This window comes from Anas acuta, chromosome W, assembly GCF_963932015.1.
Source record: "Anas acuta chromosome W, bAnaAcu1.1, whole genome shotgun sequence".
In the NCBI taxonomy this organism is placed as follows: Eukaryota; Metazoa; Chordata; class Aves; order Anseriformes; family Anatidae; genus Anas; species Anas acuta.
This window is the reverse complement of record NC_089016.1, coordinates 2,715,351-2,730,376: the sequence shown is the minus strand read 5'-3', so window position 1 is coordinate 2,730,376 and position 15,026 is coordinate 2,715,351. Positions and strand designations below refer to the sequence as shown.

Below are 15,026 nucleotides of genomic sequence, written 5' to 3'. Positions count from 1 at the left end.
TCCCAGTGAAGATTTTCTTCTTTAGATTTAATGTAAATGTACTGTCTTGTAGTTTAAAGGGATTACCCCTTTCCTAGAGCTACAATCCCTGATAAAGATTCTATCCATATCTTTCTCCTATTTTTCTCCCCCAGTTCTGTTAAGGAGAGTCAGGAAGACAGTGGCTGCATTGTACTTCACTAACAGCTGGGGATAAACCACAAAACATCTGAGGACACAAACCTGACTGACAATTGATAAAGGAGGCAGTGAGGGAACCAGACCTGGTCAATCACACTGACTGAAGGTAGCACGGGAGAGAGAGAAAATATTTATTCCAGTGAGATTATCTGATCAGGGACTTGTTGGTCTGGAAACCAATAGAAAAGGGGGAATGCTGGTTAAAGGGTATGAGAAGAGGTTGAAGACACTTGGGTTGTCTAGTCTGGAGAAAAGAAGGCTGAGGGGTGACCTCATTGTCCTCAACATCTTCCTGAGTGGGGGAAGTGCTGAGGGAGGTGATGACCTTTTCTCCTTGGTAACTGACCACAGAAGGTATGGGAATGGCACAAAGCTGTGCAAGAGGATGTTCAGATGGGACATCAGGAAAAAAATTTGTACTGTGAGGGTGGTTAAATGTGGAATAGGTTCCCTATATACCTGGCTGATGCCCCATGCCTGTCAGTGTTCAAGAGGCATTTGGAAATTGCCAGAAATTAATCAGGGATTTTTTTTTTTCCTATATATATGCCCATAGTTACGTATATTTATGTTCATAACTATGAATATTACTATAGAATCATAGAATATCCCAAGTTGGAAGGGACACATAATGATCATTGAGTCCAACTCCTAGCTCCACATGGGTCTACCCAAATGTTTTTATAAACAATGTGGATGTAGGACTAGAAGGTGTTTTGAGCTAATTTGCTGATGATACTAAACTTGGAGGAGTTGTTGACTCCATTGAAGGTGGAAAAGCCTTGCAGAGATAGATTGGAGAGCTGGGCAATCACCAACTGCATGAAGTTTTAAAAGAGCAAGTGCTGGGTCCTGTAGCTGGGATGGGGCAACCCTGCCTATGCTTACAGACTGGGGGACGAGACGCTGGAGAGCAGCCCCACAGAGAGAGATCTGGGGGTTGTGGTTGACAGCAAGCTGAATATGAGCCAGTAGTGTGCCCTGGCAGGCAGGAGAACCAACCATATCCTGGGGTGCATCAAGCATAGCTTTGCTAGTTGGTTGAGGGAAGTGACTGTCCTGCTCTACTCTGCGCTGGTGTGGCCTCGCCTCGAATACTGTGTGCAGTTCTGGGCACCACAGTACAAAAAGGACATGAAACTATAGAAGAGTGTCCAGAGGAGGGCAATGAAGAAGGTGAAGGACCTAGAGGGGAAGATGTATGAGGAGCGGAAGAGGTCACTTGGACTGTTCAGCCTGGGAAAGAAGAGGCTGACGGGAGACCCCATCACAGTCTACAGCTTCCTCATGAGGGGGAGTGGAGGGGCAGGTGCTGATCTATTCTCTTTAGTGACCAGCAGGACCCAGCACTTGGTCTTCTTAAACTTCATGCAGTTGGTGATCACCCAACTCTCTAATCTGTCCAGATCTCTCTGCAAGGCATTTTCACACTCAACAGAGTCAACAACTCCTCCCAGTTTAGTATCATAGTCAAATTAGCTATAAACACCTTCTAGTCCTACATCCAAATTGTTTATACAAACATTTAATTGAACTGGCCCTAAAACGAAGCCTTGAGGGACCCCACTGGTGACTGGCTGCCAACCTGATGCGGAGCCACTTACCACAACTCTTTGAGTCCTACCCATCAGCCAGTTATTCACCCAAGGTATGATATTTTTGTCCAGCTATATGCTGGACATTTTGTCCAGTAGGATCATATGTGAAACTGTGACAAAAGCTTTACTGAAATCCAAAAAGATCACATCAGCTGGTTTCCCTTGATCAATTAGATGGGTGATCTTATCATAAAAGGAAATCAATTTTGTCAAACAGGACCTACCTCTCACGAACCCATGTTGACTGGGACCAATGACTGCATTGTCCCCCAAGCACACTTCAATAGCTACCAGAACAATCTTCTCCATCCTTTTACCAGGCACTGACATGAGACTAACAGGCCTGTAGTTACCAGGGTCTTCTTTCTTGTCCTTCTTGAAACTGGCACGACATTTGCCAACTGGGACCTCTCCATGTTCCCAAGACTCTTATAATAATTGAGAGAGGCCCTGTGATAATGTCAGCCAGCTCTCTGAGCACTCTGGGATGAATCCCATCCGGACCCATTGTCGTGGTTTAACCCGGCCAGCAGCTAAACACCACGCAGCCGTTCGCTCACCCTCCCCCTTCCCTCTCTGGGATGGGGGAGAGAAACGGAAAGTGAAGACCATGAGTTGAGATAAAGACAGTTTAATAAGACAGGAAAAGTAATAATAACAATAATAATAATAATAACAATGATGATAATAGTACTACTAGTAATAATGTGTACAAACAAGTGATGCACAATGCACTTGCTCACCACCTGCTGACCAATGCCCAGCCTAACCCCGAGCAGTCCGGCTCCCTCCCCTGGCTAGCCACCCCTATATATTGTTTAGCATGACGTCAGATGGTATGGAATACCCCTTTGGCCACTTTGGGTCAGCTGTCCTGGGTCTGTCCCCTCCCAGCTCTTGCTGCACCCCCAGCCTGCCTGTTGGCAGGACAGAGCAAGAAGCTGAGATGTCCTTGGCTTAGTATAAGCACTGCTCTGCAACAATTAAAACATCGAGATGTTATCAGCATTATTCTCATCCTAAGCCAAAACATAACTGTCCTGGTTTCAGTTAGCACAGAATTAATTTTCTTCCTAGTAGCTGGTGGAATGCTGTGTTTTGTCGTGCAGAGCAGAGGATGGGAGGGTGTATGGGGACACAGGGCTGACATGCTGCTGGTGTCAGGGCCAAAGCAGAGCCCTCGTCCCTCCAGCTCTGAAAGTGGCACTCAGTGGCACTGCTGTCTGTCTGTCTGCAGGGAGGAGAGATGGAGCCCTTCCTCTCCCTCCCCTTCTATCCCTGCAGCTGGCCCCAGACCATCCTCCTCCTCATGTGCCTGGGGTAGGGCTGCAGCTGGATCAGGGACCCCTCTGAAAAGGAGCCTGCAGAGAGCTGCAGTGGGTGCTATGGGATGATCCCTGCTGCCCTGATTGGTAGTCAGCACTGCTGGGGATGGGCACCCACAGAGCTGGGATAGAGTGGGAAGGAGACCACCCCTGCTACCCTAGGATGAGCCCATCTCATAGGGGCTCCCAGAGTTGCCCTGGAACAGCCACTTAACTCAGCCCTTGGATGTCCCCAGGGTGCAGGGCCCAGCAGAGAGGGGCTGTCCCCTCTGGGATGGGCAGAGCTGGTGCGGAGGAAGCTCCTTTGTGGGGGCCAATACCTGGATGCTCTCCCACAGACGCCATGGCCCAACCATTTCAGGGACCATGGGCAGGAGCTGCAGGACACAGCCCTGGTCTGAGGCAGAGAGAAAGTGCCCCTTCAGGAGCATACACCCACCTGAGAGACTGAACCTCGGCCGCTTCTCCCACGCCAGGCTGTAAGCGATCTCCTCGTACACGGCCTCAGGGAAGGGCTCCCCAGCTCTCCTGGAGCCTGGGGACAGAGGCAGGGCTGGTCTGGGAATGGGCAGAGAGGGACAGGACCCCAATGGGCTCCCTCAGCCAAATTCCCTAGGCCAGCACAGGGCTGTCCCCACAGCACAGCCCCACTGTGTTGTGTTGGCACTGAGGCCACAACCCCAGGGAGGGCAGCATCCCCATGGAGATGGTCTGGGACAGAGTCAGCCTCACACTATCCCTTTGGAGACAGCCCTTGTGCCCCTTTGGTCCCTGGCTCAAGTCCCAGTGCAGACCCTGAACCAATTCCCACATTTCTCCTCCCCATGGAGCTGCTCCATCTCTGCCCCACACATCAATAACACAGCCCGTGCCCTGTTGGGGGGTGGCTGACACAACGGTGATAGACCCTGCTGCCCCATGCTCCTCCTGCCAGTGCTGCCCAGAGCACTGCCAGCAGTGCATCCTCCCCTTCTCACCCAGCCCAGCTCTCACATTTCTCTTCTCACCCCAGAACTGATGCCTCAGGCTCTGGGCTCTCTCCATCTCTTTCTGCTGGTGCCCCATGGTTTGTCACTCAGTGGGGCAGCACATGGGGCAGCACACGGCTCTCTTTTAGTGCTCCAGGACACCAAAACCCCCAGCCCTGCCAGGAGGCTTCTCCCCCCCAGGACCACTGGGGAAGGACCCACCTCTGCGCTGAGCCCTGGCGCTTCGCACCTGCCCAGCCAGGAGGGCCAGGAGCAGGCAGAGGAGGGCCCCCAGGATGATGCAGATGACAACAGGCACTGAGAGTCTCTCGCTGCTGGTGGTTGGACGGCCCCGTGGGGGATCTGCATGGGCAGGAACATGGCAGGGGCAGCATCAGACAAGGGAGAGGTTGGGGGTGGGACAAGTCACTGCTGACCACACAAGGCAGCAGGGGCTGGGGGGGACAGGGCTGGGTGATGGGGCAGCTCCCACCCTGCTGGGTACATCACAGACTTCCCCCAGCTCCCACATATTCCTGGGAGTCTCACAGCAAAGCAAAGAGCCGCTACCCCCGGCAGTGGGTCACAGCGTGAATATGGACAGACCTAGCCCCAGGGGAAGGACAGCTTACCTGCTTGTGGTGGGGATGTTGCTGTTCTGGGTGCAGCTGCAGGGGAGCAGAAGGAGAGCTGGGCTGAGAGGCTGGGGCTGTGGCACCAGGCAGCCTCCCTGGCAAATGGCGCCAACATGGGCCACCTGAATTGTCCCTTCTGCGGGGCTGGGCAGGGTGACAAGGACAGGGCCCAGCACCACTGCTCTGTGCTGCTCATAGGACAGTGCAGGCAGCCCAGGGGATGTGCTGGCACATCCAGCCCCACAGAGGTTGCTCCCCACCCACCACCAGCCTCCCACTCTGCAGGGACACCCTTGCTCAGGCCAGCACTGCGGCCATGCCAGGATCCAGCAGGGCAGATGCCCAAGCCAGCTCCTTGCCAAGCCCCCAGCCATGTCTCCCACCCCCACTGCTCACCTGAGCAATGCACAGCCGCATCTGCCTTATGCTGGCAGGCAGCGCTGTCCCCTGGCTGGGCCCAGCAGTCCTGCAGAGACAGCTCCGTCCCCCTGCACTCCATCAGCCACATGGGGCCCGTCCCCTCTCCAGCAGCAGCCTGGCCCAGGGCATAGAGCGCGGGGCCACAGCCCAGCTGCCTGCACGCCACCTCGGCATCCCGCATGTCCCAGGCATTGTCACACAGTGTCCCCCAGGTGCCACGGTGCCAGATCTCCACTCTGCCCGAGCAGCCGTCCTTGCCTCCCACAGCGCGGATCTTCTCCCTGTCTGGGGAGGCAGCGATGTCCCATGGCACCAGGACAGCTGGGACAGCCCTGCCAGGTGAGGGGGGCACGTGCAGGGGCAGCTCCCTACCTGTGCAGCTGGTGGAGTTGGGGCATGCAGCCACCTGCGGCCTTTCTGTCCATGTCCCAAAGGAAAGAGAATTTGGGCTGAAAAGGGCTGCTCTAGGGGTCGTGCAAAAGAGAGCAGAGCTGACCTCTGCTCACACTTGCTCCTGCTGCCTGGATCAGGGCAGCAGAAGCACCCTGTTTGTTTGTTTGTTCAGGGGACACACACATCACTGTGGGCAGGAACTGAGTAGGCATCCCCACAGGGTCCCTGATTCACAGAGCAGCAGGAGGCTGTTCATAGAGTGCAAACTGCTGCCCATGCCCACATGGTCTCCTATGAGACCTCTTCTGGAGATGGCTCTGCCTCTCACAGGGGCAGAGGGCAGCCAAGCTGTTGAGTGCTGCTGGTGAACATGGGTGGCTCTGAGAGCTGACGTCACCTTTGTACCACCAGCAGCAACAGGGTCTAATGCAGGAAGTCAAAGCCCCTCTGGGTTCCTTCTCTGCATTTCACCATACCCAGTGGTAAGCAGGACCTGGTGCCTTGATGGCTCAGATTTACCATTGCAGATGATGTGGGTCTCTTCTCAGCTGTCATTACAGGACTGCGGATCCCAGGAAGCAGAGGGACACTGCCAGAAGGAGCTGTTGCTCTTCCCACACTCCACGCGATCCAGCCACGCCGTGCCAGACAGCTCGGCATAGCTAGAATCTGTTTTCAGTTCCCCTTCATTCCCGCAGCCCAGCTCCTTGCACACCAGTGACACCGTCTCGGTGGTCATGGAGTTGGAGCAAACGCTGCCCCACGTCCCGTTGTAGAAAACCTGCAGGCGCCCGGAGCAGCCGTCGCTGTTCTCCAGCCTCAGGGCCATGAACTCTGGAAGGAGGAAAGGCCCCAGGGACGTCCTTGGATGTCAGCCACTGATGGCCTTAGCCCTACCTGGCTCTGCCATCACCCTGGCCTCACTGTCCCCAGTTCCCAGAAACACACTCCAAACACAGACCTGAGCAGATGACTCCCACGTCCTCCTTGTGCCCGCAGTCGTGCTGCCCCCAGGCCTCGGCAGGGCAGTCCCAGAGAGCAGCTTCAGCCCCGGAGCAGTTGACGCCATCCAGCCAGATCTGCCCGGAGCCCTCCCCAAACCGAGCAGAGCCGGCTGCCTCCAGGGCCCCTCCGCAGCCCAGCTGGCGGCAAACGACGGCGGCGTCAGCCAGGTCCCAGGTGTCGTCGCAGACGGTGCCCCAGCGCCCCTGGTAGTAGATCTCCACTCTCCCGGCACAGCGCCCGGCCCCGTCCACCAGCCGCACCCGCCGGCTCCCTGCAGCGGGGAGAACCCCAGCTATCAAGGGGCTGGCTTCCTTCCCAGCCCCACAGACGGGGGACATGCAGCACCACTCACCCTGGCACACAACCCCCGCGTCCTCCATGATCCCTTCTGTTGGCATGCTCTGAGGCAGGGAGGTGTTGCAGAGGCTCAGGTCAGCCTCGTGCCCTGCACACCGCACCCCACGCAGACCCACAGGTCCTCGTCCTCGCTCAGCCCTCACGGGGGTGTAGGCTGCCTCTGCCTCTCCGCACTGCAGCTGCCGACACACCACGCTGGCCTCCTGCATGTCCCACTGCTCATCCAGGACTCTGCCCCACGTCCCGTGCTGGAAGACCTCCACCCGTCCATCGCACTGGCTCCCTCTACCCACCAGCCGTACAGACATGTGGCGAGCCGGGCCTGGTGAGAGCAAAAATTCAGCCTGGTGCTGCCATGGGGTGCAAAGCTGTGGGTGGCCGTGTCACACACCAGGGCAAATGGACTTTGCAGCACTGCCCAGCACTCACCTGAGCAAATGACAGCAGCAGCGTTCTCCTGGGAGCACGGCGAGGCCCCCAGGGCAGTCACCGGGCACTGCCCCAGGTGGGCTTCAGTCCCGTCACAGTGGAACGAGTCTCTCCAGACGGGGCCGGTTCCTCTCCCAAAATGCCCTCCTCCAGGAATGGACTCAGCAAAGCCACAGCCGAGGTGCCGACACAGAACGTGGGCATCCGAGAGGTCCCAGCGGGAGGCACAGAGGGTCCCCCACGTCCCCAGCACCTCCACCTCCACCCTGCCCTCACACGCTGTGCTGCCATTCACCAGCCTGAACCCTGTGTACTCAAGGACAAAGGAGGGTGAGAGAGGCCACATTTGTGCTCTTGCTCCCACAGGAGCTGCAGGAGAGGCCAAAGGGACAGCGTGCCTTTCTCCTCCTGCAGCACTCTTATTTTAGGGCTGCAGACCACCACCCCAACCCACCTGTCCCCCAGCCAGCACAGCCCATTTCCCACCCTGCTCTCCTGCCCCCACCACAGCCCCCGTTGGCACCATCCCACCCCAAGTCCTTACGTGTGCAGGTGACATGAGTGCCATTGCTGTGGGTGCAGGCCTTGTCCTTGGGGGCCCCCGTGGGGCAGAAGGAGAGGACGGATTCATTCCCCACACACTGCAGCTCTCTGTCCCAGACAGGACCGGCCCCTTCTCCCAGCTGAGCTGCCCCATGGACAGACAGGGCTGTGCCACACTGCAGCTCCCTGCACACCACCTCGGCAGCTTTGGCACCAAAGTGGGCGTGACAGACAGCTTTCCACTGGTCCCTGTCGTAGACCTCCACACTTCCTGAGCAGGGGCTGTCCCCTCTGACCAGCCGCACAAATCCTGGAGCAACCAAGGAGACCTGTGAGTTCCCAGAGCCCTCTGGCACTTCCATGCCCACCTCCCACCTCATCCCTAAGGTGACTACATGTAGAGCCCCACGGCCATCCTAGCAACTCTCAGAAGGTGTTGATGGCACAAAGAGGTCAGGGTCCCCCTGCTGCTCCTCAGAAACCAGCCCAGCACCCATGTCCTCTTTTCCAAGCCCCCAGCCGCAGGCACTGCTCAGACAAACTGCTGTTGCCCGGAGTCCCTGGGCTGCCCGGCCCCAGACCCAGCAGTGCAGCACCCACAGCACGTGGGCCCAGGGAAACAGGCCCAGGAACTCGGGGCTACTTCAGCCTGCTCTGCCCCACAAGGCTCAGGCCAGTTAGAAGAAATCCTTGAATTTGCCAAAAAGCCCCCCTGTTCCCAGCGAATGCTGGGGCTCTTGGGGAGCTCCTGCTAGATGGGGCACATCGGGGGATCCTCCGCAAAGGGGGGGTCCTCCGGTCAGAACAGTGCGGTGCTGGGCATGCACGTCCCCAGCCACCTAACATGCATGGGTCCGAAAAGCAGGCAGAGAGCAGCCCTGGGCTGACACGAGCTCCTGGTGTGAGGGCAGGCAGAGAGGAGAGCCAGGAGGTGCTGGCACAGCCCCTGGGGCACAGGGCAGGCAGGAGAGGCTGAGCAGTGGGTCAGCAAGGCCTGGAGGGGCCATGTCTCCAGGGGCTGGCTCTCATGGGGTGACCCCGGGAGAGGAACAAGGTGCCACTTTCCACCCTGCTCCTCTGCCCAAGCCCAGTGCTCCTGCCCTCTGAGCAGCCCCTCTGCTTTGGCTGAGGTTCTCTTGGCTGCTGGGGGTACAACTCAAAAGTCCTGGGCCATTGCACGCCCTTCCCCGAGGCAGCTGGTGGCTGGGGGAGCTGCTCTAGATTCCCCTGGCATAGGGACCAGCCTGCCAGACAGGGTCTGGGTGAATGGAGGAGAAAGATGGGAACCAGGCAGCACAGTGGGGAAGGGTGTGGGCTTTCCTCTCCCAGCCCCGGGCATCTCCCCAGGGTTGACTGCTCCAGCTCAAGGACAGGTCCGGGTTTGGGTATCTTGGCTGGGCTCCACTGGGCTTTTCCTTGGGATGTGGGACAACAACAGTGACAGACCAAGCTTATCAGTGCCCTGACCTGTAAGCCGTTACCCTTTTCACCTGTCCCATCCCCAAAATGTGGGGAATAGGCTGAGCGATTACCTGAACATATCACTCCAGCATCCGAACTGTTAGAACAGTAGGATTCATTGCGTCCTCTGTGAGGGCAGTCAGACAGGGCAGACTCGGTGCCACGACAATCAACAGCAATCATCCAAATGGGCCCAGATCCTGGCCCAAAGTGTCCATACTGAGGAGCTCCAAGAGCACCCCCACAGCCCAGGTGCTTGCAAACCACTGCAGCATCATTCTTGTCCCACAAAACACCACACACGGTCCCCCACTGGCCCTGTTGTTTCACCTCCACTCTTCCAGCACAGCGACTGCCGCCATCCGCCAGCCTCACCTCCGCAGCCCCTTCAAACATCAACAGGGGAACGGTCAGGAGAGCTTTGAGCCCCACAGTGAGGGTCTCAGATTGTCCCTGGATCAGGCACAGTCACAGACCCCAGGGTGGGAGCCCTGCTCCCATGGGCTGTCCCTGGGGCAGTGGGATGTCCCCATGCGCTGCGCTGGGCTGGGAGTGCCCAGCTCCAGTCCTCCTCAGCCATCTGCTGCCCCACAGCCCTCAGCACCTTCTCCTGCCCCAGTGGCTCCCTGCCCCTGCCCATGCCCACTTGCATACCTCCCCCAGCCCTGCACAAGGCTCCTGTTCCTCCCCAGTCCAGCACCCCTTGAACAGCCCCATGTTCCTTGACCAATACTTTCCCCTGGCCCACCTGCCCCAGGCTCCTCCAAAATGCACCGAAACACCTAGGGCTCCCAGTCTGTACAGGGGGCACCGAGTCAATCTCAAGGTACCCCCCAACCTGTGTTCTCTCCTCATTCCTGCTGTCAGCCCAGCTTCTAACCTTGGCCAGGCCTCCCAGGAAGGATACCTCTCTGTCAGCTTTGGTGCAGAAACCCCAGTCACCTTTTGTCTGGGGGTACAACCTCCCCTCCTAGGATCAGGGTTTACCCATAACGCAGGGGCAGGGAGCAGCACGCAACATCTCCAGGACACCCCAGGCATTGGCTGTCAGCACCTGGGCCTCCTCCAGCTCCAGAGGTTTGGTGCTGGGGAACAAGGGGTCCCAAAAGGGTACCTGAGGACAAGGTGTCTAGAAATGCAACTGGACATGGGCTGCCAAAAACATGGGAGCTGTGGAAATGGATTACACTCTCCCATCCAGAAAGAAACAGGCTGAGGGACTCAGAACATTCTACCCTTCATTTCAGTGGTACCTGCAAAGCAACCCCACTCCCAGAGGGATCCCAATGAACCCACTGCTGCCCACTGGCCCCAGGCTATGGAACAGAGAAGCTGGCACTTACCTCTGCATGGCTGCACCCAGAGGAACAGCCACAGCACCCAAGGGGACAGGAGTCCCTCTGTCCCCATCCTGAGGCTCCTGTCCTGACAGCACGGCCCTGACACACTGTCCTGACACACACATCCCAGAGCAACAGGGACCACACTATCATGGCCCAGCTCTGCACACCCACACGTTTCCTGACAGGACACATTGGGTGACACACACGCTGGTGATTCCAGGACCAAAGGGACTCCTCAGAGGTATTCCAGCTTGGCTCATGGCATGTGCTTACCTTACTCTGAGCTGGAAAGATCCCCAAAGTGCTCAGTACAGTATTTCCAGCCTGTGGAGTTCAAGTAATAGTCAAACAAGCTTTGAGAATGTGCCCCGACACACACACCTGTACAGTCATGGACCTCCTGCTGCCTCCTGAGACCCTGAGGATCAGCTGACCTCAGCAGAACATCCCCACCCATCTCCTCCTAGAGTCCTGTGACCTGACCACATCCATGTCACCTCCTCTGCCTCCTCCAAGACCAAGTGATTGCTACAGGATCTCTCAAGCCCTGCCCAGCCTCATGAGGCCAAACTGCTTCAGTTAGGTGACTAGACCACAGGAATGCAGGATTTGGGGCTTAGGTGTTCAGGTTAGGGTTTAGGGATTCCAGGGTTAGTGGTTGGGCAGAGTATTAGAGGGAGGCCTGTGTTTACTGGTTTGGGTTCCAGTCTGTGTGTAGTGTAGAGACTATGTTATGTTATGTTGGGATTTTCTTCAGGGCTCTGTTGAGGAATCATGTTAAGGCTGGAATTCAATGCTAGGGATGAAAGGCTGAGGAATACGGTGAGAAATGAGCTAAGAGTGTATGGTAAGGCCTTATGGATTTAGGATTTGCAAACCCATGCCAGGTGAGGTTTGGGGTTAGGAGTAAGAGTAGTGGATTCCTTGCAGAGAGAGGGATAGCATTTAGATGTAGGGGTAGGGCTTACAGTTACTTCTTAGAAATATTGCCAGGGCTTGACATGGATGTTTTCCTAGTAAGTGTTGCAGCAGCACAGCCTTGCCTGAACCCCTCTCACCTCCTCCAGATCTTTTTGTTAGCCAAGTCCCTCTTCTCTCCCCCAAATTTCCCACCTTTATTCTCCCAGCTTTCCCCTGACCTCCCCAAATGTGTCACCCTGTTGGGGGCAGCTTCCTGAAGCCTTTGTGACCTCAGAGTCTCTGCCTCCCTGCTGTTGTCCAGACAGGGGCTGGGACACAAGTGACCTCACAGCCAGCATCCACAAGGGTCACAAGGAGCTGTTGTGCTCAGGAGGCCTCTTTCCAGCCCACCTAGGAGCACCAGGTGCATGCCCTTCACAGTCCCTCAGGTACTCTGCCTGCCAACCAGCTCATGCTTCAGAAGGTCTTCTACATGTTCAGACTCACGTTTCCTCATGCAGCCTTTAGCGACTTCAGTGCACCCTAAAGGAAATGCCCACCCATGTGTGAAAAAGTGATTCAAGAACTGAATATATACTTTAGGAAAACGTATATTTTAGGCAAACTCTGCAGAGAAGGAGTTGGTGTGACAGTTACAATGACTAGAATTGCTTTATTCAGATGGTATTCTAAGGGACTGTACCGCCAATGGGAAGTGAACTTTAGACTCTCTCTGTCCCACTGGAATTCATGGCACCCTTAGGAAACAGCTTATGGCACTTGGTTTCATTCAGGTTCATCTCACCACACCCATACAGAGTGCAGTCTCATATGAACAAGGGAAACATGGACTCCTGATGTAGTCATTTAGTGTCCATATCCAGAGGAAGAAACTATCTGTGTGAGCTGGGGTGAGAACTCAGTGCTGGGAACAGTGGTTGCAAGGGGCTGTTCTTGGACCGTTGGCCTGAGGCAGCATCTGCCAGGGTGTCCAGAGAACAAGGTCCAAGCCCAGCCCCTGCTCTGCTGCTCCTCCCTAACTCTCCCAGGAAGGCAGACTTTCATGCTGTGGATACAGGCCGGTGAAGTCAAAATCTCATGGGTGCTGGGCACCAACAGGCAGGAATGGAGTCATCCTTCCCTGCCTAAAATATGATCCTGGGACTCCTATCTTATCTGCCTGAGCCCACAGAGAAACAAGCCTAGCCAGGAGCCTCTTTCATGTCTGTTGCTTTGAAATATCCATGACAGCATCTTTGGGAGAAGAGCTGGGCTTTCAGGCACTGCCCTGAACAGATCCCCTTTTATACTGGAGATGCTGGTATAGAGCAAGCTGTGTTAGAGAAGTGCCTCTGGCCTCTCCCTGCCTGCAGACACAGGACTGCCCGCAGCAGCTGGATGAACAAGTAACAAGTGCAATCAGTCCTTGCAGCAACACAAGAGCTCCATAGGAGAGTGTGGGAGGTGAAATGGAGAGCTGATTTGGACAGACCAAGCCCTGGGGCTCCCTGGCATTGCTGCTGTGCCAGGACTCTTTTCCCCTCAACCTCTGCACACAGCCAAGTGCCACCACCTTTCTCTGAGGAAGCATCTCAGGCAAGTCACTGCAGGAACCATCTTTTTATTTAAATACACATTAAATATTTAATTGCCCATTAAATACACCTCTTTTATACCAAGTCTCAGAGTCACATGAGACATTCAGTAGTAAAGCAAAAAGAAAAAAAAAAGGCAAAAATAAAAAAAAAATAAAATAAAAAAAAGAAAAACGAAAAAAAGAAAACAACAAGATCTTCCTTGGCCTTTAACGAGTTACATTAAGAGTGATATGAAATGGACATGCAGTTATTTGCTTCTCAAAAACTCCAGTCATCACTTTCCACACTGCATCCTTCAGCTCCTGGTTCCTCATGCTGTAGATGAGGGGGTTCACTGCTGGAGGCACCACCGAGTACAGGACTGCCAGCAAAAGGTTGAGGGAGGAGGAGGACATAGAGGGGGGCTTCAGGTAAGCAAATGTGGCAGTGCTTATGAACAGAGAGACCACGGCCAGGTGAGGGAGGCAAGTGGAAAAGGCTTTGTGCCTGCCCTGCTGTGAGGGGATCCTCAGCACGACCCTGAAGATCTGCACATAGGTCAGCACAAGGAAAACAAAACAACCAAATAATAAACAGACACTAACCACAATAAGCCCAACTTCTCTGAGGTAGGCATCTGAGCAGGAGAGCTTGAGGATCTGGGAAATTTCACAGAAGAACTGGTCCAGGGCATTGCCTTGGCAGAGGGGGAGGGAAAAGGTATTGGCAGTGTGCAGCACAGCATAGAGAAAAGTACTGCCCCAGACAGCTGCTGCCATGTTGACACAAGTTCTGCTGGTCATTACTGTCCCGTAGTGCAGGGGTTTGCAAATGGCAATGTAGCGGTCATAGGCCATGATGATGAGAAGAGAAAACTCTGCTGCGACAAAGACAGCAAAGAAAAAGACTTGGGTAGCACAACCTGCATAGGAAATGGCCCTGGTGTCCCAGAGAGAATTGGCCATGGCTTTGGGGACAGTGGTGGAGATGCAGCCCATGTCAAGGAGGGCGAGGTTGAGGAGGAAGAAGTACATGGGGGTGTGGAGGTGGTGGTCGCAGGCTATAGATGTGAGGATGAGGCTGTTGCCCAGGAGGGCAGCCAGGTAGATGCCCAGGAAGAGCCCGAAGTGCAGAAGCTGCAGCTGGCGTGTGTCTGCAAATGCCAACAGGAGAAACTCAGTGGGGAAGCTGCTGTTGGACATTTGCTGCCTCTGGGTATGGATGCCTTTTCCTGGAGGAAACATAGTCACATTAGTGAGACTTGTCTGAGTAAAACTGCTACTGTGTTTCAGAGATTCCTCCTCAACAAGATACACTGTGTCTTCTTTATGAGCTCTGTTTTATTCTCTCTGAGGTGCCTCAATGTCCAGGAAGATCCTCTGTGGGCTTAGCAGAAGTCAGTACTGCCCTACAATATCCGGTGAAGGGCGCTGGGGATGAATCTATGGTGCCCAATAGCCAGAGGCACCTCTGTTTTCAGGTTCCAAGCAGGACATCCAGGAATCCCATGAGGAACACTAAAGGTGGTGTTGGTGTTCTCTGTAAGGAGAGGGGTGTGAAAAGAAATTCTGAGGCTCTTCATCAACCTACAGTTCTCTTTCAGTGTCATGCTCTGAAAGCCTCAGTGAAGGACACAGCCTGACAACTCCATTATCATGTCCCATGACTCTCCTTCAGGGCAGGTAAAAGAAATAAGAAACACCAGAGATTTCCTTCCCTTCCGTTAGTGCATGTGCTGGTCTTTCCTATTGTTCTTGCCTAAGGTTGCCCCTGGGGTGCTGTGGATCTGTGAGCAGTCTGAACAAGGCAGCAGCCTCTGGACACCAGCAGGACCCTGCCCTGCTCCTACCAGCCACAGCTTCAGCCCACAGCTCCCTGGGCAGCTCCTCTGC

At 55.3% G+C, this 15,026-nt stretch overlaps 1 protein-coding gene and 1 pseudogene across 6 annotated transcripts in view; one reads left to right on the top strand and one right to left on the bottom strand.

Annotated features, from left to right (window-relative positions):
* Window positions 1-15,026, top strand: part of LOC137847094 (antigen WC1.1-like) — a 433,117-nt gene that overhangs the window by 50,258 nt on the left and 367,833 nt on the right. The gene's annotated exons all lie outside the window — the stretch shown is intronic.
* Window positions 5,585-15,026, bottom strand: part of LOC137847349 (scavenger receptor cysteine-rich type 1 protein M130-like) — a 28,274-nt pseudogene continuing 18,832 nt past the window's right edge.